The 26044-nt window shown below is 39.8% G+C and overlaps 1 long non-coding RNA gene, 1 other non-coding gene and 1 pseudogene across 2 annotated transcripts in view; 2 read left to right on the top strand and 1 right to left on the bottom strand.

The window, feature by feature from the left end:
• Positions 1-25873, bottom strand: part of LOC137767235 (uncharacterized) — a 105392-nt gene extending 79519 nt beyond the window's left edge. Inside the window, exon 1 of the long non-coding RNA XR_011074490.1 lies at positions 25790-25873. This is a non-coding gene — a long non-coding RNA (uncharacterized lncRNA). The remainder of the gene's footprint in view (positions 1-25789) is intronic.
• TRNAV-CAC (transfer RNA valine (anticodon CAC)) lies at positions 10039-10111 on the top strand. Its single transcript has one exon. It is a non-coding gene; the product is annotated as a tRNA-Val (tRNA).
• LOC137764179 (elongation factor 1-alpha 1 pseudogene) lies at positions 21503-22893 on the top strand (annotated as a pseudogene).
• Positions 25874-26044: the final 171 nt, after the last annotated feature.

Genomic DNA, 26044 nt, shown 5'->3' with positions numbered 1-26044 from the left:
AATGAAAAGACAACCTACAGAATGGGAGAAAATATTCCCAAATGATGCGACTGACAAGGGCTTAATTTCCAAAATATACAAACAGCTCATACAGCTCAATATAAAAAAAAAAACCCAATCCAAAAATGGGCAGAAGACCTAAATAGACATTTCTCCAAAGAAGATATACAGGTGGTCAATACGCACATAAAAAGATGCTCAACATCTCTGTTAGAGAAATACAAATCAAAACTATAATGAGGTGTCACTTCACAACAGTCAGAATGGCCATCATCAAAAAGTCTTCAAATAATAAATGCTGGAGAGGGTGTGGAGAAAAGGGAATCCTCATAAACTGTTGGTGGGAATGTAAATTGGTGCAGCCACTATGGAGAACAGTATGGAGGTTCCTTTAAAACACTAAAAATAGAGTTACCATATGATCCGCAATCCCCTCCTGGGCATATATCCAGAGAAAACTCTAAAAAGATACATGCAGGACTCCCCTGGTGGTCCAGGGGGTAAGACTCCACACTCCCAATGCAGGGGGCCCAGATTTGATCCCTGATTGGAGAACTAGATCCTGCATGCATGCTGCAACTAAGATATCCACATGCCGCATCTAAGACGTCCACATGCTGCAACAAAGGTCCTGCATGCCACAACTAAGACCTGGCGCAGCCTAAATAAATAAATAAATATTTTTTAAAAAAGATACATGCACCCCAATGTTCATAGCAGCACTATTTACAACAGCCAAAACATGGAAGCAACCCAAATGTCCATCGACAGATGAATGGATAAAGATATGGTATATATATACAATGGAATATTACTCAGCCATAAAAAAATGAAATAATGCCATTTGCAGCAACGTGGATGGACCTAGAGATTATCGTACTAAGTGAAGTAAGTCAGAAAGAGAAAGACAAATACCATATGATATTACTTATATGTGGAATCTAAAATGGTACAAGTGAACTTATTTACAAAACAAACAGATTCACAGACATAGAAAACAAACTTATAGTTACCAAAGGGGAAAGGGGGAGGGGTGGAGATAAATTAGGAGCTTGGGATTAAAACACACTACTATACATAAAATAGACAAACAACAAGGTCCTACTGTGTAGCACAGGGAACTATATTCAATATCTTGTAACAACCTGTAGTGGAAAAGAATCTGAAAGAATACATATGTATAACTTAATCTGCACACCAGAAACTAACACAACATTGTAAACCAACTATACTTAAATTTTTTTTAAAAAAGCTTTCCTGAAACCCACTGGGGAGTTTGGGTCTTTTGAGCATGAGCCACCCCATTCTCCTTGCTTGGCCCTGCAATATACCCTTCTCCACCCCAAACTGACATTTCAGTTAGTTTGGTCCCACTGTGCATCAGGCACACAAACCTGGGTTCAACAATAGTTTCACAGTGACCTATGATCCTATATGACCAAGTGTTTTGAAACCTTTTTGATATTTTTTGACAAACTTCCCAAATATTGAATTTTAAATAAAGTTCTTTTGACTTCCAGCAGACTTTGGGATGCTTCAAAGGGCCCTTGAAACATCCCAAAGAGAGATATTAAAACTAATTAGGTTTATTTATATTATATTACATGGGAAACATTATCAAAAGGTGGTTATAAAATCATCTTAGGGCTTCCCTGGTGGCGCAGTGGTTAAGAATCCGCCTGCCAATGCAGGGGACACGGATTCGAGCCCTGGTCCAGGAAGATCCCACATGCCACAGAGCAACTAAGCCCGTGTACCACAACTAGAGCCCAGGAGCCACAACTACTGAGCCCACGTGCCACAACTACTGAAGCTCGCGCACCTAGAGCCTGTGCTCCGCAACAAGAGAAGCCACGGCAATGAGAAGCCTACGCACCACAACGAAGAGCAGCCCCCACTCGCTGCAACTAGAGAAAGCCCATGCGCAGCAACAAAAACCCAATGCGACCAAAAATAAATAAATAAATTTTTTAAAAAATCATCTTAGGTTAGATGTCATTAACATAGATATTCCAATATTTATATAATTCATAAAATTCTGATATGTCTTGGTATAATGTTATCAGTTGTAATTCTAGTTGTTTTAAAGTGTTGTACGTCACAGAAATATCCAAGTTTCTTGTTGATTACATTGTAATCAGAACTTTAACCACACCAAAGTCTTGTCAAAGACTTATAGACAATCGCTGTTTTACTCTGATGCTCCTATAAAATGAAGATCTTCAAAAAGATTTATAAAAAGGACTTTCTGACAAATATAAGTTTCTGATAACTTTTAGATCATACTACTGAACTGGGTAAGAACTTACAAAACTCTAATGGAAAATCTACGACTTCGTCCAGATCAACAGGAATTAATTACATGGGAGTAAAGGAACTGATAAATGATTTATAATTTTACAACTTCTTTCTGAAATATACTGGCTTTTAATCTTTGTTTTCCAGAAAACCTTTCCTCTTACAGTATGACATACAACAAGTTGATAAAGTTTACCTTTGTAAACAAAGATGAAACACATGTCTTTTTCTCTCTACCTGATCTTTCCAGAATTTGGCCTCTCTAGCTGACACCCTTGTGTACTTGATGACTTTTTGTTATCAGATTACAACTAGTTATACTAATCATGTTTTAATTTGTTCTCTCTTGTTTTCAAATTACACCTTGTGCCTCTCTGTGCACTATGACTTTATTAATGTTGCTAGCTGTATTACTTATACCCTGTCTGTTTTATAAGATTATTTGTCTCTTGCATTAACAAATGTATAACCAGGCCTTCAACAAAATTAATGATGGCTAAACGTCTTGAGGCAGTTGATCATATATAACTCTACATAGAACAGTTATAATAGTGCAACTCTAGATATGGGAAGAGGCAGCAAGGGAAAACATTCCTTGGATCATAATATATTACCAGAGAATTTTAGATCATCAACAGGGCCTAATCAAAAAATTAGCACATCAAGTGGCCTATCAACAGAATCTTCCCCTGATCTAGGAATGAACCTTCCTAGTGTCACGGGACAAAATTAGTCATGAAATGCCTCCCAAACATTGGTCAAATCTATGACCAAGAGGAGGCCCTGTGGACAAAGAATGTTGCCTGCCATTTCAGTAAACAAAGGATGTTGCAGCCATCAGCTACTGCGGCCAGCCCTGATGGTGCACCCTAAGGGAACTCAGGATGGAGATAAACAGGATACTGGCCCTAGATAAGGTGTGTATCAAAGGAATAATTTCAATGAGCCCAGGCTCTTGAATCTTCCCATACACAGAAAAGCCCTAAATTCATAACTTGAGGTCTGGTTTTCTTTGACAGTAATCTTTTGATGTTCCAATTACCTGGGTTGTTTTTTGTTTCTGTTTTGTTTTGTTTTTGCAAAAATTCTTACATATCCTGACTTCTCCTTACTCTTTGGAATAGTTCCTCAGAGCTATCTGAGAGTCTGCCTCCTGGGCTTAAGTCCTCAGTAAGTCAATAAAACATAATTCTCAACTTTCAGATTGTGCATTTTTTTCATTCAACACACTTCTGGGCAGTTATCCTAAGAACATAATTAAAGATATGTGCAGAGACTTAACTGCAAGGACATTCATCTCAATATTGTTGACAAAAGTAAAAAACTGGAGTCAACTAAATGCTAGCAGTAAATGACTGACTAGTTTATACTATAATTTACTTAACCAGACAATGGGATATTATGCAGCCATTAACAATTATGCACAGGGGAATATTTAATGACATGAAAATATGTTCACAATGCCCTAAGTAAAAAAAAAAGCAAGCGTAAAAACAATTTAAAGGGGGATTTCCCTGGTGGCACAGTGGTTAAGAATCCGGCTGCCAATGCAGGGGACACAGGTTCAAGCCCTGGTCCGGGAAGATCCCACATACCGCAGAGCAACTAAGCCCCTGTGCCACAACTACTGAGCCCACATGCCACAACTACTGAAGCCCACACGCATAGAGCCCGTGCTCTGCAACAAGAGAAGCCACGGCAATGAGAAGCCTACGCACCGCAATGAAGAGTAGCCCTCACTCACCACAACTAGAGAAAAGCAAGTGCGCAGCAAAGAAGACCCAACACAGCCAAAAATAAAATAAATAAATAAATTTATTTTTTTTAAAAGTTAAAGTATATAACATCCCATTTTAAAATTTAGAGATAAATAGGCATCGAAAAGCTCTGAGAGGCCAGCATCAAGATGTTAACAATGGTGGCTTTAAGAGTGATTTCTATTTTTTTCCTTTGGGATCTATATATTTAAATTTTCCACAATAAGCACATTGCTTTTCCAAGCAAACTTATTTGTATTAATAGTATATACTTTGCTCACAGGTTGCAATGAGGATAAAATAGGATAATGCACCTGAAAAACACTTTCAGTAGTGTAAAGCACTATACTAATATTACTGATGCCGAAAGCTCAGCTTCTCTGTACACCAGTGCCAAATTGAATCTCGGAGGCAAGAGTTTTGGGTGAAGCAGAAAAGAATAGCTTTGGGACTTCCCTGGTGACACAGTGGTTAAGAGTCCGCCTGCCAACGCAGGGCACACAGGTTCGATCCCTGATCTGGGAGGATCCCACACGCCATGGAGCAACTAAGCCCGCGCGCCACAACTACTGACCCTATGCTCTAGAGCCTGCAAGCCACAGCTACTGAGCCTGTGCACCACAACTACTGAAGCCTGCGTGCCTAGAGCCCGCTCACCGCAACAAAGACTAGCCCCCACTCACTACAGCTAGAGAAAGCCTGAGCAGCCACAGGACCAAACACAGCCCAAAAAAATTAATTAATTAAAAAATAAAATTTAAACAGACAAATTCTATTAAAAAAAAAAAAAAAAAAGAAAAGAATAGCATTATTGCTTTGCCAGGCAAAGGGGGCCAGAGCAGGCTAATGCCCTCAAAGCTGTGTGTCCCAACTTGGAGAAGTTTTATAGTAATGGTTCAAAGAGGACATGATCAGCTCATAGACGTTCTTCTGATGGGTTAGTGGTGAGGTAAGTAGGAGTCAGCATCATCAGCCTTCAGGTTCCAACTGGTCTGGGGTCTACATGCTTGTGGGCAGCATACCATCTTTAATCCTTAACTTCTCTCATCTGGAGGGGGTTTCAGTATCTGCAAAATAGCTGAAAGATATTGTGGTGTGTATCCCTTGATGGGTAACCAGGACCCTGCCCCAAGGCTGCACTATTCTTTCTCTTGACTGTTTGTTTCTCCCTTGTCTTGCATCCCCCCCTTTCCCTAATTAACAACTGCTTGAATCTGCCCGTTGGAACTCAGGGAAGGTCATGGAGGCTGAATGAAGGTAATCAAAGAAATGGGGGGATACAGAAAGGCTTTGTGCCCAGGATCCCCACAGGGCCCTGCTTGGTATCACTATGATCTACTCTACCTAAACCTGAGTGTCCTTCCCCATCATTCCTGTATAGAACCTGTCTTCCTATTTGAGATCTCCTTTGTTACATTCTTCTATAGGTCATCTCCGCACCAGTTGACCCGCAGACAATTCCTTCTTCCTACCCTCAAACTGTAGCAGACCCGTTTCTTCACCCATCTTATCTTTTTTTTTTTTTTTTAAACATAGCTTGTTTAATTTTATTTAATTAATTAATTTAGTTAGTTAGTTAGTTATGGCTGTGTTGGATCTTCTTTTCTGTGCGAGGGCTTCCTCTAGTTGTGGCAAGCGGGGGCCACTCTTCATCGCGGTGCGCGGGCCTCTCACTATCGCGGCCTCTCTTGTTGCGGAGCACAGGCTCCAGACGCGCAGGCTCAGTAATTGTGGCTCACGGGCCCAGTTGCTCCGCGGCATGTGGGATCTTCCCAGACCAGGGCTCGAACCTGTGTCCCCTGCATTGGCAGGCAGATTCTCAACCACTGCGCCACCAGGGAAGCCCACCCATCTTATCTTTATACTTTAACAAATGTTCACATAGTTAGTAAACCATGGGGCTTGTCTTTTTTTCATAAATAGTAGATTATTAAAAACCCAGTGATATTATGCCAGTGAAGAGCCACATTTCCATTTATTCTTTTCCCATTTGCAACCCCTTCAATTGTTACTCTGCTTTGTCTCCTCATATCCTACCCTCTCCACTGTGTTCACTACCCCCATCCCATTTAGATCTGCCTAAGCCTGTAACCTCTCTTCTTTCTTTCATTCCTTCATCTATTCATCCAAAAAATATTGTTTGGTTGCGTGATATGGAACAGTCACTGACTAGTTGCTGGGCCATAAGGATGAATAAAATACAAAGGAAGTGGAAGGAAGGACAACATAGGTGACAGGGGACAGATGAGTAAAGACTCAGAGGTAAAAAAGAGCATGGCATTACAGAAGACCTAGTTTTATTAGAGAGTGAGTATTGAATGAGACACTGCTGCTTTCAAGCAGTCAGGAGCCTGCTAGAAGCTACTGCTCACACAGACCTCACAGCCCTGAATCAGCTGGGAAGCACCAGGGCCACTGTGAAAACTCACATACAGGAAGCTCATACATCCACTTACCAACACTGCCAGAAGAGAATGGGGTAAATGCCTTGGGCTTCTCTTCTGCTTTCCACACTTGCCAAGAGCGCCTCATTGGCAGAACATAAACTACAGCAAGAACGCTGAAAGCAAAGGAGTCTGGGGAATCCTGTTCCCAGGTTTCCAGACTTTGTGATACAAAGGAGAGCACACAATGGGCGGAAGAGGCACTGACTGCCCAGGGCACCCTTCCTCCAGGCCCTTATTACAGTTTCGTTCTTTCCTCCAGCATACAATGGGATGGATGCTGGATTCTGCATTTATTTCATTGTCTCCTATCACAGCTGCTTTGCTATTCCAACCAGGTTGTAACACTCTGAGAAGAAAGTCCACTTGTTTGAATCCTTTCTTTGAATCCCCTCAATGCCTGGAAAGCATATTGCTTCACACGTAGAAGATACACAATAGATATGTGCAAATAGCTGCAGTGTTGAAACTTGAATTCTGGCCTTCTGGCTCCCAATTCAGAGTTCCACCCAACATCACTCAGTCTTTCTTCATTAACAGGATGTCTTTTTTTTTTAATGGAAGTTAAGTATGTGTTTGAAATTGCTCAGTTCGGTTTTGCTTAGCAGAGAAAGTCCTCTAGAGTAAAAAGAACTGAATAGACTACAATGATTGAAAAGTTGTCAACAGACACTGGGTCAGATTAGTGGAACACTGGTATCTATGAAGAGTAGTTTCAACTTCCCAGTGAGGTAATGAAGAAAAAATAAATGGGACTGAAGAAAACTGCAGCTGGACCCAACCAGCTATTTTTGCAGAATAGGTCAACTCAATCTCATCTGTTTCAAACTAATGGAGAAGCAAATGGAGATGGTCTCTCTACAGTTTTAGTAGTAAATAATAAGCTCATGATGTCGATAGGAGAACCAAGACAAGAAAGTTGATTAGATTTGTTATGGAATTTTTTTGGTAAGGATGAATCTGCAGCTTAAGATGATAATAACAATCACACAAGTGCAAACTGATGTTTTTTGGTTTTTGCTTTTTTTACTTTTGGCTGTGTTGGGTCTTCGTTGCTGCGTGCTGGCTTTCCCTAGTTGCAGCCAGGGAGGGCTACTCTTCGTTGTGGTGTGCAGGCTTCTCATTGCCATGGCTTCTCTTGTTGCGGAGCACAGGCTCTAGGCACACGAGCTTCAGTAGTTGTGGCACGTGGGCTCAGTAGTTGTGGCTCCTGGGTTGTGGCACATGGGCTTAGTTGCTCCGCGGCATGTGGGATCTTCCCAGACCAAGGCTCGAACCCATGTCCCCTGCATTGGCAGGCGGATTCTTAACCACTGTGTCACCAGGGAAGCCCCCAAACTGATGTTTATTGGGTGCTTCTCATGTGCCAGGCACCACTCTAAAAATTGTGTATGATCTCACTTAAACCTCATGAGAGCCCCATGTGGTACTTTTACAGATGAGAGAACTACAGCACAGAAAAGGTAACTGACATGCCTAAAGACACACATCTAGGAAGTAGTGTCATCAGGATACAAACCCAGGCAGTCTGAGATGATCCTCGTGCTTAGCCACTGTTCTATACAGCCAGAAATGTGGCACTTGGGCAGTTATCACTCACTGTTAAAAATTCAAACAACTATGTCAGTAGTTGTTTGAGACTGTCAGTAATGACTATATCAAACAAATCATTGTACTTAACATTACTCTGACTCATGAATTCGCTAGTTGCTATTACCTGTTTACATATATGAACCAAAGTGTCTCATATATATAACTTTATAACATTAGATAAATGTCACTTAACTTTTCTGAGTTTTATTCCAGATCATGCAACCCTTATTCTTTCTAGCTTATTAGATAAAATGTGGAAGAGAGTCTGCCAAGGAATTCCAGAAGTTTATTAGCAAATGAACAGGCAACGGAAGTGGTGAGATCAGGTTAGAGCTAAGGAGGATCACACGGTGCTCCTCTGCCCTCCAGAGGCCATTTTGACTCCAGCCTGGGTCAGGGGCCTGGGAGTCTGAAGCTGCTTGAGAGGTCTAGCCTGACCACAGGGCATCTCGGAAAGCCAAGTGGATGCCAAAACCATCCTAAAATGTGCATTCCACTTCAGAATAGATCTGAAAACCTATCTTCCATCCCCTCTCCAACCCAACACAGCCTTTCTATGGCAAGCTCACGCTCTGGGGCAGGAGCACTGATGGGAACCATTCTCACTATAAAACTAAGACTGAAGTTGAGCTCTATCTAAGGCCCAGCTGGAGTGGTGATTGTTTATCCTTCCCCACCTGCTCCTGCTGTTTCTCTTTCCCCTACTCTCATTAAATAATGCTTAATCCTGCAAATATTAGTCACTTTTAGTCATTAAATAACCCAGCACCCTGGGATATTTTAAGGGGCCAAACTCTCAGTGGGTATCTATTCCTGAAGAGAGTTGAATTCTCACTAAGGAGCCAGATCAATAAAACACTGGCCTAAGAGTCAAAATAGCAGGATGGCTCTTCCTCTCCCCTCTTCCCTGCCCTTCCTTGCCCAATCTTTGAAGGTGGCAGTGTGGCTGCCAAAAAGGCAGCCACAGGGAGAGAACAAACTAAGGCAAATGCTTGCCAAGGAAATGGCATCAGGGCTGAGACTGAGAAGTTGGCAGGACCAAGAAGAAGGCCAGCCAAGTAGGCAGTCTTTGTGGTTAGGAGATTGGTTACATACAGGAAGATTGAGAAATAAGTAAATATATGACAATGAGAGCCAGGTTTATCAGGGCCTGAGGAGGAATTTACACAAATGGAATGGAGGAAGACTAGAGAAAAAATGGAGGTATTGGATTGGAATTAGAGATGTTGGTGTGAACTCATACTTGATGAAATAAATAGATGATAAATAGATAGATAGATAGATAGATAGATAGGATAGATCATCAGTGGATGCCTGTGATACAGTTATTATAAGCATACTAAACACCCAGATCTTGGTTTCTAAATACCATTCTCCACTAAAAGGAATCGGGGGGGGAGGGATAAATTAGGAGATTGGGATTGACATATACATGCTACTAGATATAAAATAAATAACTAATAAGAACCTACTGTGTACTCAATACTCTGTAATGACCTATATGGGAATAGAATCTAAAAAAGAGTGGATATATGTATATGTATAACTGGTTCACTTAGCTGTACAGCTGAAACTAATACAACATTGTAAGTCAACTATACACCAATAAAAATTAATTTTGAAATAAAAATAAACAAATAAAAGGAACCAGGGCTCCTTGAAGAAATGACTGATTCCAGGACTGGGGCATAAAATGAGCTTGGAACATCCTGTTGTAGCAGAAAATAAGGAAGTGCTCAAAGAACACTTTGATATGTCCAAAGGACAGGGGACTCAGCTTGAGAGGGTTCTCACTAGCCAAAACTGGAACAATCTGATCATCATAATAATGTTATAATAATGATAGTACCAGATCTTAATCCATTGACTAACATAGGAATCCATGAGTCTATACTGATGTGAATAAATGAATGAAAGAATGACTGAATAAGAAAGAAGAGGGGACTTCCCTGGTGGTCCAGTGGTTAAGACTCTGTGCTCACAATGCAGGGGGCCCGGGTTCAATCACTGGTCAGGGAACTGGGATCCCAAATACCAAAGAAAAAGAAAAAAAAAAAGAAGGGAAAGTGCTTTCTGACAATTGAATGTCATCTAGTAATGTAGAAGGAATGATTGACGTTAAAAATCACCATGTGGCAGCCATCATATTGGTGGCTGATTTAGGCAGGAGTCATCAATGGATACTAAGATTGGTGAGTAAAGTTTGATGAGGAACAGGATATTGGGATAGTCTTGGACTATCTCCCTACAAAACACTATTAAATTACAAATGGGAAAATGATGACATCACAGTGGAGAAACTTGGCAGTATCAACTTAGCCAGGTGATCTTGGTTAACGTCATCAGCAATGGGACAGGTTGATATTGGATATCTCCCAATGTGATTCTCTAAGAAGAGCACATCATCAGTTTGTTTGTTTGTTTGTTTGTTTTGGGGGGGTTGGGTGGTACTCCTGCCAAGAATGTATGGCCTGAGTCTGGATGTGAGGAAGCATCAGACAAACCCCAATCAACGGTACTAACAGAATGAAACGTGTATACTCTTTAAAACTGTCAACGGTCATGAAAGACATTAACATTAAGGAATATTAAGGAACTATTCTAGGTTACAGGAGATTAAAGAGACATGACAACTAAATGCAACGTGATACTGGATTGGATTCTAGACCACAGAAAAGAGGAAGAGAATGGAATAGTTGTCAAAATTTTAACAGGGTCTATGGATTGAATAATAGTGTTGTATCAATGTTGATTTTCTGATTCTGGATGGTTGTAGTATGATTATATATCAAAGTGCTCTTATTTGGGGGAAATGCACTGTGGTATTTAAGGGGTGGGTCATTATGTTTGCAACTTGTTCTCAGAGAAAGAATCATCATATACATTAGAGGGAAAGAGAAATATGGTAAAATGTTAAAAATTAGGGAATCTAGGTAAAGAGAATATGGAAGTTTTGTGTACTGTTCTTGCAACTTTTCTCTCAGTTTGAAATTATCTCAAGATAAAATATTTTTAAATGATATGCCATACTGACTAAAATTAAAAAGACGGATAATGCCTAGTGCTACCAAGGGTATGGAAGAATAGGAACTCTGATACATTGTTGTGGGGTTATAAACCGGTACAACTACTTTGGAAAACTGTAAGGCCGTCATAAATGTACCCTATGACTCAGTAATTCTTCTCCCAGGTATATACCCCAAGAGAGATGCTCTCATATGTGCACTACACATATAAGAAGGTTTGGCCAGCACTATATGTAATGGTCAAAAACTAGAAAAAAAAAAATCTCTATCAGTTATCAATTACTGCATACAAATTACGCCAAAAGTTAGCAGCTGATAACATAGACATTAACATCGCACAGATTCTATGAGTCGGGAATCCAGTGTGGCTTAGCTCTTAGTCTCTCATAATGTTGCTGTCAAATTGTCAGCCATTGGGCTGCAGTCATTTCAAGGTTTGCCTGGAGCTGGAGAATCTGCTTCCAAGCTCATTCATCTCTCACCACTTGGACCTCTCCAGAGGGTTGACTCATGACATGACACTGATTTCCCCCAGGTAAGCAAACTAAGAGAGAGAACCCACAATGGAAGCCACAGTCTTTTCGCAACCTAATCGCAGAAGTGAAAATCCATCACTTTTGCCGTATTCTATTCATTAGAGACTAGTCACTGGGTCCAGCTCACACTCAGGGAGAGAGGATTACACAATGTGATGAATAACAGGAGACAAGGATCACTAGGGGCTATCTTAGAGACTGCCTACTACACATCCAAGTGTCCAACAATGTTAGAACAGGTAAATAAATTACGGTCTATTTAAATACAGCGCAATATTAAAGAATAAAAAAGAAACAAATGAATTACAGCTACTTGCATCAAGAAATGACTCTCACAGACAAAATGTTGGGAAAAAATAAACACAAAAAATAATCATATGGTATGATTCTATTTACACAACATTCAAAAAGAGGCAAAACTAAACCACGATAATAGAAGTCATATAAAGGTTGCCTTTGCAGTGGAAGGATGGAGTAATGACTAGGAAGGATGCTTCCAGAATGTCGGTAATAATTTAGATCCTAACCTGGATCACAATTACATGGGGGGGTTCATTTCATAAAAATGTATCGAGCTGTACACTTTTGGTCTCTGCGCTCTTCTGTTTGCTTAGTAGACTTCAATTAAAGATTTTACTTAAAAAAATTAATCCCCCAAAATTCAGAATTGGGTTTATTTGGTAACTTTTTATTTTGATATAATTTCAAGTTTATAGAAAAGTTGCAAGAATCATACAAGGCACTCCAACATACTCTTTCCCCAGATTCACTAAGTGTTTACATTTTGCCCCATTTGCTTTATTATTCTTTCTGTGTATGTGTATTCATTTTTTTCTGAACCATTTGAAATTAAGTTGCAAACGTCGTACCTATTTGCCCCTAAATATTTCAATGGGCGTTTCCTATGAACAAGGACATTCTCTTATATAATCACAATACAATTATCAAAATCAGGAAATTTAACTTTGATACAATACCATTGTCTAATCTACAGTCCCAAGTAAAATTTCATCAATTGTTACACAATGTCCTTCCTTTGTTTTTAAGTGCAGTCTCCAATTCCAGGATTATATGTTACATTTAGCTGTCATGTGTCTTTAGTCTCCTTTAATCTGGAACAGTTAATCAGTTTTTCATGTCCTTGACTTTTTTGAAGACTACAGGCCAGTTATTTGTAGACAATCCCTCAGTTTGGATTAGTCTGTTGTCTCTTCATGATTAGATTCAGATTATGCGTTTTTGGCAGGAATGCCAACTTGTCAATGCATCACATCAGAGGTACATGATGCTACTTGGTCTCCTTATTGGTAATATTAATTTTGATTATTTGATTAAGTGTCTACCAGATTGTGCCACTGTAAAATTACTATTTTTCCCTGTGTAATCACTAGATAATCTTGAGACTATGTAAGTGTCATGTTCCTTAGCAAACTCCCCCACAAATTTTAGCTTCCTTTGATGATTCTTGCCTGAAGCAATTATTAATATGGTGGTTGCCAAATGGTGATTTTCTAATTCCATCATTCCTTCCACATTTATCACATTTATTAGTTGGCGTTCTGCTGGAAGGAGATTTTCCCTTCTTTACCTTTTATATATTTATTCATTCATTTGTGTACATCAGTATGGATTCATGGATTATTTTAGTTAGTGGATTACCATGTTATTATTAATTCTGAGGTTCTAACTGTTCTCAATTTGGCTAATAGGAGATCTAGGATAAATTCTTGACCTGACTTATTACTAGCCAAGTGACCTTATACTCTGAAATTCCCTCATACTGAAATAAAAATAGAATGTGAATTTGGACTTCACAATGTACCCAAGTACAACAAATGTATAGGGGAAAGGCAGTACAACATAAGAGAAGAGGGAAAATTAGAGAAAGGCTATGAACCTTAAGTTGAGAAATCTCCCTAGATTTTATCTTTAAGTTTCAGTAATAAATGGTTAACTCAAAGTAAATGACAACAGCAGGGATGAATGTTGTCTCTATTAAAACCTGCCATGTTTGAAATCAGGAAGAAACAGTAGTTAAAGTTCACAGAGAAATAACTTCAGACTTCGTTTTTCTTTGCCGTAAAGACTCCATTTTCCATCAACTCACCACGCACGGTTCCCTTTTCATTTGGCTGAAGGCTCCGTGTTAAAGTATCAACTAACAACAGTAAGAACTAGAAGTTCACCTATAACTTAGCACAATACAAAAAGAAATTGTTTATAAGACCAGGTTATTTTTTCTTATTCTTATCCAGTCTCAATAGGATGATGACTTTTTAAGTAATCACTTTTTATTTATGGAGAGAAAATTCTTCTCAGACAAAAATGAACTCTATTTTCTACATCTTGAGTAACAAACATAAAATCTCCATGAGGCATTCTACTTTTCAAAATCTAGATTATGTTAAATAACTCCTACATTTAAGAAGAGAGAAAAGCCTGTCAAACAAAGCGGAGCTTTTTTCTTACATAGAACACTGAGTTGACAGCAAACACCTCCAGAACTCTGAAAACCTGACAAGTAAAATCAACACATATCATTAGGAAATAAAAAGTAAAAATCAGAAGAGAGAGCTTGACCATTGCTCAACAATGGAATTAATATATCTGAGATATTAGAAACTGAAAGATTGAAACTTAGAGGAATAAAGAGAATTGGAAAGGCAAGCTCTGCTCAGGGAAGACACTACATAGGGAGCATTAGTCTCTTATAAGATTGGTTACTTTAACCAGCCTTGGACACAATCAAATATCTAGACCTTCCAAGCGAGGAAGCTTCTAACATCATTGGACAACATCCTACAAAGCCTATCTGAGCAGCAATCAGCTTTTGGTAACGCCCACTATTCCTTCCTGACCCCTTCAAACTGCAACAGATATGTTGGAAGTTAGGCTCAGTACATTTAGTCATCCAAACTGTTTTGAAAATGTTAGAGCAAAAAGATGAGAAGAAAATCATATGTTGTGCTATGAAAATCAAGAGAAGAGAGTGTTAGAAAAAAGGGGGATCAACAGTGTCAAATACCACAGAGAAGCTAAGACAGGGAGGGCTGAGAAAAACCCACTGTGCCTCGTGACTAGGAAGCCAGGACTGCCTTTCGGTGACCAGTTTGAATGACAGGGACAGAGGCTGAAGGAGCAGCAGAAGTCAAGAGAGCAGAACTAGGAGTGACTGTGCATTGAGAATGGAGTTTCACTCTTAAACCTGTTAGCACAAGTTCCTGTGCCTGACACAGTGAGGCCAAACAAACAGAAACATCAAAGCTTGGAGCAGAGAAAGGTTTATTGCAAGGCCATGCAAGGAGAAAGGTGGCTTATGCCCCAAAAAAACCCCGAGCTCCCAGAAGGGTTTTGGCAAAGCATTTTTAAAAGCCAGGTGAGGGAGGGCGGTTGCAGGGTGCAGTTGCAGGGTATGTGATCAGCACATGCACAGTTCTCTGATTGGCTGATGGTGAGGGAACAGGGCGGTGTCACAGGGGTTAACATTATTAGTCCTTAGGCTCCAGGATGCCTGGGGCTATGTGCTAAAGGTCATCAAGTAGTTAACATCTTCTATTTGGGGTGGGGCGGGGGTGGGGGGGGTGGGGGTGGTGTTTCACATCTGTAAAACAACTCAGGAAATGTGCATCAAATACTGTTATCTAGGTACTTCAGAGATAAGCTAAACATTGGATATGGGGGAAGGGCCTGTCTGGGGAAGGTCCCATAGGCTCCTGCTCTGTTATAAACCTGCAACAATAAAAGGGTTAGAAAAATAGGCTAACAGTTGCATCAAGGTCAAACAAAGGTTTTTGGGGTGTGTGGGTGTGTGTGGGTGTGTGTGTGTGTTCCAGCACAGAGAAAAAAGATTATGTCTACAGGCCAAGGAGAGAAGAGGAAAATAAAGGTGCTTAAGCTAGACAAAAAGAAGATATTTAAGGGAGAAATCTTTGATTCTAGCTGTTATACCACCCACAAGGATGAAGAGGGAGAAAACAAAGAGGATTGAGAACACAAGGATAGTTCAAACTTAAAAAGAGGAAGTTCAGTTCTTCTAAGATGGGGAGAAAGAAACAGAGTTATTTTGGAATGGATTAAAAGACTCACCTCACATGGTTCTTTTCTTTGTTAGGAAAGTAGGAGGTAAGGGCCCGTGTCAAAAGAGAAGAAGGTACAGGTACTGAGGGGCAACCAGAGGGAACCAAAGGAGAGAAAAGCCTTAGAACAACTGTGAGCAGTAAACTACACATATAACAGACACCTGACACAAAGTAGGCACACAGTGGATGTTTGAATGAGTTGTCAGGAACAAGACAAGGATGTCCACTCTTGCCACTCTTATTCAACGTAGTTTTGGAAGTCCTAGCCACAGCAATCAGAGAAGAAAAAGAAATAAAAGGAACACAAATTGGAAAAGAAGAAGTAAAAAGGTCACTGTTTGCCAATGACACAATACTATACATAGAAAATCCTAAAGATGCCACCAGAAAATTACTAGAACTAATCAATGAATTTGGTAAGGTTGCAGGATACAAAATTAAGGCACAGAAATCTCTGGCATTCCTATACACCAACAATGAAAAATCAGAAAGAGAAATTAAAGAAACACTTCCATTTACCATTGCAACAAAAAGAATAAAATACCTAGGAATAAACCACCTAAGGAGGCAAAAGACTTGTACTCAGAAAACTATAAAACACCGATGAAAGAAATCAAAGATGACATAAACAGATGGAGAAATATACCATGTTCTTGGATTGGAAGAATCAATATTGTGAAAATGACTATACTACCCAAAGCAATCTACAGGTTCATTGCAATACCTATCAAACTATCAATGGCATTCTTCGCAGAATTAGAACAAAAAATCTTAGAATTCGTATGGAAACACAAAAGACCCCAAATATCCAAAGCAATCTTGAGAAAGAAAAACAGAGTTGGAGGAATCAGGCTCCCTGACTTCAAACTATACCACAAAGCTACAGTAATCAAGACAGTATGGTACTGGCACAAAAACAGAAATATAGATCAATGGTACAGGATAGAATGCCCAGAGATAAACCCACACACATATGGGCACCTAATTTACAACAAAGGAGGCAAGAACATACAACGGAGAAAAGACAGCCCCTCCAATAAGTGGTGTTGGGAAAACTGGACAGCTACATGTAAAAGAATGAAATTAGAACACTACCTAACACCATATACAAAAATAAACTCCAAATGGGGACTTCCCTGGTGGCGCAGTGGTTAAGAATCCGCCTGCCAATGCAGGGAACATGGGTTCGATCCCTGGTCCGGGAAGATCCCACATGCTGCAGAGGAACTAAGCCCATGCGCCACAAATACTGAGCCTGTGCTCTAGAGCCCGTGAACCACAACTACTGAGCCTATGTGCTGCAACTACTGAAGCCCATGCGCCTAGAGCCCGTGCTCCACAACAAGAGAAGCCACAGCAATAAGAAGCCCATGCACCGCAACAAAGTGTAGCCACCGCTCACCGCAACTAGAGAAAGCCCGCACACAGCAACGAAGACCCAATGCAGCCAAAAATAAATAAATAAATAAATTTTTAAAAAATAATTTAAAAAATAAACTCCAAATGGATTAAAGACTTAAATGTAAGACGAAACACTCTAAAACTTTTAGAGGAAAACATAGGAAAAACTCTCTTTGACATAAACCACAGCAAGGTCTTTTTTGACCCACCTCCTAGAGTAACAGAAATAAAAATAAAAATAAACAAATGGGGCTTAATTAAACTTAAAAGCTTTTGCACAGCAAAGGACACCAAAAACAAGACAAAAAGACAACCCTCAGAATGGGAGAAAATATTTGCAAATGAAACAACAGACAAACGATTAATCTCCAAAATATACAAACAGCTCATGGAGCTCAATATCAAAAAAACAAACAATCCAGTTAAAAAATGGGCAGAAGACCTAAATAGACATTTCACCAAGGAAGACATACAGATGGCCAAAAGGCCCATGAAAAGATGCTCAACATCACTATTAGAGAAATGCAAATCAAAACTACAATGAGGTATCACCTCATGCTGGTCAGAATGGCCATTATCAAAAAAGCTAGAAACAATAAATGCTGGAAAGGGTGTGGTGAAAAGGGAACCCTCCTACATTGTTGGTGGGAATGTAAATTGATGCAACCACTATGGAAAACAGTATGGAGGTTCCTTAAAAAACTAAAAATAGAACTACCATATGACCCAGCAATCCCACTACTGGGCATATACCCTGAGAAAACCATAATTCAAAAAGAGACATGCACCACAGTGTTCATTGCAGCTCTATTTACAATAGCCAGGACATGGAACCAACCTAAATGTCCATCGACAGATGAATGGATAATGAAGATATGGCACATATATACAATGGAATATTACTCAGCCATAAAAAGAAACAAAATTGAGTTATTTGTAGTGAGGTGGATGGACCTAGAGTCTGTCATACAGAGTGAAGTAAGTCAGAAAGAGAAAAACAAATACCGTATGCTAATACATATATATGGAATCTAAAAAAAATTGTACTGATGAACCCAGTTGCAGGGCAGGAATAAAGAGGTAGACATAGAGAATGGACTTGATGACATGGGGTGGGAGGTCAAAGCTGCAGCGAAGTGAGAGTAGCATGGACATATATACACTACCAAATGTAAAATAGTTGGCTGGTGGGAAGCAGCAGCATAGGATAGGGAGGATGGTAGGGAGGCTGAAAAGGGAGGGGATATAGGGACATGTGTATGCATATGGCTGATTCGATTTGTTGTGCAACAGAAACTAACACGGTATTGTGAAGCAATTATACTCCAATAAAGACCTATTACAAAAAAAAATTTCTCATAATTTTTATTATGTTCTGCAGTACCACTATAGTATTGTTAGCAGACTGGCAAAACCAAAAGATAAAAGAGGAAAGGTAAGTCACTGCCTTCAATGTGACCTGCGGGCTTTCCCCAAAGGTCTTGGGAAAAAAAGTAAGAGCTCCAGGGTTCCTAGGCTTTGATTTGTCACAATAGCCCCAATATTGGGATAGACTTGGAAACACAGGTTGGGTAAGAAGTTAACTGTACCAAAAAAAAAAAAATCTTGGTATGAGCTTCATTTATCAATGCTTTATCATAAAATCATCATTATATGTTCAAGTTTGTGATTTTTTAAAAAAATTTTGCTACTTTTTCTTTGTGAGTATATGTGAGACCATGGTCAACCATTCACTCTTGGCTCCCCACACCGCTCACTCAGAGAATTCAAGTAGTCTTACAGTTTCCATCATCACATCAGTGCTGACAATGACAAATGTTTTCAGTTTCCCATCTCTCCCACAAACTCCAGTGTCATTTTTCCATCTAGGTACAAGATATTTCTACATGAGTATCCCACTGTCATTGCAAATTCAGATATCCAGAACTAAACCCAACACCTTCCCCAAATCCAGTTCCACTACTGTAAAAATCAGAGTCTAGTCAAGAGACAGAAACTACACCAGTTATTTGAACAGAGAGAACTGAATATAAAAAATTAAGTTAGGTCTTAATTCAAAACAGAAACAGATTCACAAACGTAGAAAACAAACTTATGACTACCAAAGGGGAAAGGAGGAAGAGGGATAAATTAGGAGTTTGAGATTAACAGATACGCACAACTATATACAAAATAGATAACCAACAAGGACCTACTGTATAGCACAGGGAACTATATTCAATATCTTGTAATAACCTATAATAGAATGAATCTGAAAAAGAATATATATATATATATATATACATATATATATATATATATATATATATACACATACATATATATAACTGAATTACTTTGCTGTCTACCTGAAACTAACACAACACTGTAAATCAACTATATTTCAATTTAAAAAAAGAAAAAAATAATTTAGGTATCATTGTTATTTCACTTGTTCTCCCACCATTAGCCACCATATATCTTTCTATTCTACTCACACTTGCCCCATTTTTTGTTTCTCATATTTTCAATAATATACCAATCACATTTTTTTTAATAAATATATACGTATTTAGCATTTTTTTAAATTTTTATTTATTTATTTATGGCTGTGTTGGGTCTTCGTTTCTGTGCGAGGGCTTTCTCTAGTTGTGGCAAGTGGGGGCCACTCTTCATCGCGGTTCGCGGGCCTCTCATTATCGCGGCCTGTCTTGTTGGGGAGCACAGGCTCCAGACGCACAGGCTCAGTAATTGTGGCTCACGGGCCTAGTTGCTCCGCGGCATGTGGGATCTTCCCAGACCAGGGCTCGAACCCATGTCCCCTGCATTGGCAGGCAGATTCTCAACCACTGCGCCACCAGGGAAGCCCCACCAATCACATTTTTAAATAGTGCTATAAGGTGAATCGTGTCTCCCCAAAATTTACATGTTGAAATTCTAACCCCCAATATTTCAGAATGTAACTGTATTTGGAGACAAGGTCTTCAAAGAGGCAATTAAATAAAAATGAGGTCTTTAGGATGGGCCTTAATCCAAAGTGACCATTGTCTTTATAAGTAGAGGAAATTTGGACCCAAAGGGAGACACCAGAAACATGTGCAGACAAAAGGACAACCATGTAAAGACAGAGGGAAGGTTGCCATCTGCAAGCCAAGGAGAAAGGCCTCAGAAGAAACCAAATCTGCTGATACCTTGATCTTGGACTTCTAGCCTCCCAAATTATGAGAAAATTTATTTCTGTTGTTTAAGTGCCTAGTATATTGTTACAGCAGCCCCAGTAAGCTAATACAGATAGTATCTAGGAATATAAACAAAATATATAATCATTGCTAGAAGTGTTAAAACTATAGAAAAATGTAAAGATGGAAATAAAAATCACCCATAATTACATCACCTTGAGATTACCCTCATATAAAATGTTTGGTGTATTTTCTTTCAGGCTTTTTTCCTAAGACATGCATTTTTTTTTCCACAAAATTAACAGCATAATGTACTTATAGTTTTGCAGCCTGCTTCTTTTACATAATTATATACATATTTTACTAAATCATAAACATTTTGCCAACTTGTTATAATTAAAAACATGTTTTGAAATGAACACATATTCTATTGAATGAATGTAGCCTAAGCCATTTGTATTTCCCTATTGGTTAAAATGTAGATTGTTTCCAATTTTTGTCATTTTAAATAACACTGTAATGATCATCTTTGAATATTGGTATTTCTTATTATTTTCTTAGGAGAAACTCTTAAACAAAATAGAGATTGTTTCCAGTTTTTACCAACTTAAATAGCACTGTAATGAACATCTATGAATATAATTCTGGTTAATTTCTTAGGATAAAGTCTTTGTAAAGGAATTACAGGGTTAACTCCATTGCAGACCAGTCTTCATACTATCCTCCACAGGCCTGTTGTTTTACTCCCTCTGCCTGGAAGCACCAGCCAAAATCTCATCCACTCTCCTCTTTCATGAATTTTCCGTGACTGTTGTGGCCCCTATTAATTTTGCACTCACAGTTAATATGTATTTTGTTACCTAACACTTCATTATATACTCTCTTTAAAACACTTTAAACGGGAACTTCCCTGGTGGCGCAGTGGTTAAGAATCCACCTGCCAATGCAGGGGACACAGGTTCAAGCCCTGGTCTGGGAAGATCCCACATGCCACAGAGCAACGAAGCCCATGTGCCACAGCTACCGAGCCCACATCCCACAACTACTGAAGCCCGCGCGCCTAGAGCCTGTGCTCTGCAACAAGAGAAGCCACCACAATGAGAAGCCCTTGCACCGCAATGAGGAGTAGCCCGCACTCGCCGCAACTAGAGAAAGCCTGAGTGCAGCAATGAAGACCCAACACAGACAAAAATAATAAATTTTAAAAAACATTGTTGCCATTGGACACGTAGATTCAGGCAAGTCTACCACTACTGGCCATCTCATCTACAAATGTGGTGGAATCGACAAAAGAACCATCAAAAATTTTGAGAGAGAGGCTGCTGAGATGGAAAAGGGCTCCTTCAAGTATGTCCGGGTCTTGGATAAACTGAAAGCTGAACGTGAGCGTAGTATCACCACTGATATCTCCCTGTGGAAATTCAAGATCAACAGTACTATGTGACCATCATTGATCCCCCAGGACACAAAGACTTCATCAAAAACATGACTGCAGACACATCTCAGTCTGACTGTGCTGTCCTGATCGATGCTGCTGGTATTGGTGAATTTGAAGCAGGCATCTCCAAGCATGGGCAGATCTGTGAGCATGCCCTTCTGGCCTACATTCTGGGTGTGAAATAACTAATTGTTGGTGTTAACAAAATGGATTCTATGGAGCCACCCTACAGCCAGAGGAGATACAAGGAAATTGTTAAGAAAGCCAGCGCCTACGTTAAGAAAATTGGCTACAACCCCGACACAGTAGCATTTGTGCCAATTTCTAGTTGGAATGATGACAACATGCTGGAGCCAAATGCTAACATGCCTTGGTTCAAGGGATGGAAACTCACCTGTAAAGATGGCAACAACAGAGGAACCATGCTGCTTGAAGCTCTGGATTGCATCCTGCTACCAACTCGTCCAACTGACAAGCCCTGCGTCTGCCCCTCCAAGACATCTATAAAATTGGTGGTATTGGTACTGTCCCTGTGGGTCGAATGAAGACTGGTGTTCTCAAACCTGCCATGGTGGTCACCTTTGCTCCAGTCAATGTTACAACTGAAGTAGTCTGTTGAAGTGCATCATGAAGCTTTGAGTGAATCCCTTCCTGGAGACAATGTGAGTTTCAATGTCAAGAACATGTCTGTCAAAGATGTTCATCATGGCAATGCGGCTGGGGACAGCAAGAATGACCCACCAATGGAAGCAGCTGGCTTCACAGCTCAGGTGATTATCTTGAACCAACCAGGCCAAATTAGTGCTGGATACGCACCTGTGCTGGATTGTCACACCATTCAAATTGTTTGCAAGTTTGCTGAGCTAAAGGAGAAGATTGATGGTCATTCTGGGAAAGAGCTGGAAGTTGGCCCCAAATTCTTGAAATCAGGTGATGCTGCCATCGTTTATATGGTTCCTGGTAAGCCAATGTGTGTTGAGAACCTCTCTGACTATCCTCCTCTGGGCGATTTTGCTGTTCATGACATGAGACAGACGGTTACTGTGGGCGTCATCAAAGCAGTGGACAAGAAGGCAGCTAGAGCTGGCGAGGTCACCAAGTCTTCCCAGAAAGCTCAGAGGCTAAATGAATATTATCCCCAATACCTGCCACTCCAGTCTTAATCAGTGGTGGAAGAACAGTCTCAGAACTGTTTGTCTCAATTGGCCATTTAAGATTTTTTTTTTTCATTTAAGTTTAATAGTAAAAGACTTGTTAATGGTACAGCAGAAATTAACACAACATTGTAAAGCAATTATACTCCAATAAAAAAAAGACTGCTTAATGATAACATGCATCATAAAACCTTCAGAAGAAAAGGAGAATGTTTTGTGGACCATTTGTTTTGTGTAGGGCAGTTTTAAGTTATTAGGTTTTAAAATCAGTACTTTTTTTTCCCCTTTTGAACAATTTAAAAAATTTTTTCTTTTATTTTAATATTTATTTATTTATTTAGGCTGTGCTGGGATGCGGGATCTTCGTTGCGGCATATTTAGTTGAAGCATGTGGGATGTTTAGTTGCGGCATGCTAAATTTTTATTTTATATTGGAGTATAGTTGATTAACAATGTTTTGTTAGTTTCAGGTGTACAGCAAAGTGATTCAGTTATACATATACACGTATCTATTCTTTTTCAAATTCTTTTCCCACTTAGGTTATTACAGAACACTGAGCAGTGTTTCCTGTGCTATACAGTAGGTCCTTGTTGGTTATCTATTTTAAATATAGCAGTGTGTATGAAAATCAGTACTTTTTAATGGAAACAACTTGACCAAAAATCTGTCACAGAATTTTGAGTTCCATTAAAACAAAGCTTATGGGGCTTCCCTAGTGGCACAGTGGTTAAGAATCCACCTGCCAACGCAGGGGACACGGGTTCAAGCCCTGGCCCAGGAAGATCCCACATGCCACGGAGCAACTAAGCCCGTGCACCACAACTACTGAGCCTGCGCTCTAGAGCCTGCGTGCCACAACTACTGAGCCCACGTGCCACAACTACTGAAGCCCACGTGCCTAGAGCCCGTGCTCTGCAACGAGAAGCCACCGCAATGAGAAGCCCGCCCACCGCAATGAAGAGTAGCCCCCGCGCACAGCAATGAAGACCCAACACAGCCAAAAATAAAAATAAATAATAAAATTTTTTTAAAAAAAGCTTAATGAGGGGGAAAAAGTGCAAAAGATAGGAGGCTTGTTCCCTGCCTCTAGAACTGTACAATCTAAAAGGGAAAATAGGACCAATTCCCATGAAAAGGCAATAAAAACATATAGAAATATCAGAAATAAGTGCAAACTAATATAAGCAGACATCGGTTAGCTTTAGTGGTAAGGAGATGCGCTTTTCCCAGGCACAAAAACCTATTCACATAACATTAAAATTTATTTCAGTTATCTACTGCCAGACAACAAAGTACTCCAAAATTCAGTGGCTTAAAACCACAATCATTTTACTTGCTTGTATTTTGCAACTTGGGCAGAGCTGAGCAGAGAAAACAGCCTATCTCTGCTCCACATAGAGTCACCCAAAGTAACTACAGTAGAGGCTGAAGAAACCACTTCCACGATGGCCTTCTTCACATGGCTGGAGAGTTGGTGGTGACTGTTGGCTGGGAGCTCAACAGAAGCTGTTAGCCAAGGCCTCAGTGCTCCTCCGTTTGGTTAGGTTGGGCTTTTCACAGCATGGAAGTCTGAGAAGTCAAACTTCCAACACAGTGGCATCTCCCTGAATGCAAAAGTAGAAGCTATTGTCTTCTTAAGGCATAGGCCTAAAATGAATTCTATGGATTAAAGCAAGTCATAGGCCAGCCCAGATTCAAGAGGAGGTAACTATCAGGGGTGCAAAACTGAGAGGAATGATTCATTTGGGGCCACCAAAGTAACAGTCTACCACATGATAGGTTGTTTGGTTTTTGGTTTTTGGTTTTTTTGCCAAGTGTTCTGTAGCTGTATATTTGTCATTACTTCTAACTGTATTGATTTTTCAAAGTAATCTTTAAAAAGCTTGTTTACAATGGTGTCCAACATATGTGATTAATAGGTCATACCCCTAATTACTACTAAATCTGTATTATATTTCTTTGCCTTCTGTTTTTATCATTCCTGTCAGGTACATGTATAACCAGCCCAAACTAGCAGTGACTGAAATCATTTCAGGCTATTGTATCTTTCCCAAACTATACTTTGCTATTTCAAAAGCATTCTGTAGTTTGAGAGTCTTCGTAGGGGTTCAAATATACTCAACTTCCACCTTTCTTACGTTTTTTCTTTGGAGGAGGGGAACTTCACCTCATGTATCTCTAGAAATGCTATCAGTTTCAAGAACCCAAGCAACAGAGACCTATGAGTCTAGACAAAAAAGACCTTCAATTATCTTACACAACAAAATCTGGAGATAGGTGTTTCCAAGCCTGCTGCAGCAGCTCAGTGACATCATCAAGTATTCAGGGGTTTTCTATCTTTCCATACAACCATCTTCAGCATGTTAGCTTTTTTTTTTTTAACTTTTTATTTTATATTGGAGTATAGTTGATTAACAATATTGTTAGTGCCAGGTGTACAGCAAAGTGATTCAATTATACATATACATTATACATGTATCTATTCTTTTTCAAATTCTTTTCCTATTTAGGCTGTTACATAATACTGAGAATTCCCTGTGCTATACAAGTAGGTCTTTGTTGGCTATCCATTTTAAATATACCAGTGCGTACATGTCAATCTCAAACTCCCTAACGATCCACCTTTCATCTTTAAAGATTTGTCCCCTCAATGTCACAAGATGCTCCTCAACCAATCCCTAAGGAAAGGGAAGGGGAAAGATGGAGCCTCCTCTTGAAGCTTTGTCTTTTTATCTGGAAGGAAAATATTTCCTAGAAGCTGCCTTCCCTCAATTTCTGTCAAACTCCAGACCACTCTCAAATTTCACTGGTTCTGCGATTACAGTATCATCTAGCAACAAGAATCGAACATCACTGGCCAGGACAACCCCACACCAAGGACAGCCAAGATCGTCTAGAGGGTACCTTTTAGTTTAACAAATCGCAGGAGAATCGCAGATTTTAAGGACAAAGAAAACTTCCCAGGTTTATACAGCCACTAACGAAAGCCGGTGGTGATTTGGCTCTGAACTTCAATCTCCCGAAAACACTCTCTGCGCGATCTTGTTAATGTGGCCCTTTGCAGCTTCTTACCCACTTCAAATATGGCCGTCAAGCTCCAGTCTCCTTTACCTCCTGAGCGTGGCGACAGCTCTGGCTTCATGCCCATTTCCAAAAGGG

Source organism: Eschrichtius robustus, chromosome 1 (genome assembly GCF_028021215.1).
Source record: "Eschrichtius robustus isolate mEscRob2 chromosome 1, mEscRob2.pri, whole genome shotgun sequence".
Classification (NCBI taxonomy): domain Eukaryota; kingdom Metazoa; phylum Chordata; class Mammalia; order Artiodactyla; family Eschrichtiidae; genus Eschrichtius; species Eschrichtius robustus.
This window is presented reverse-complemented; position numbering and strand designations above follow the sequence as displayed.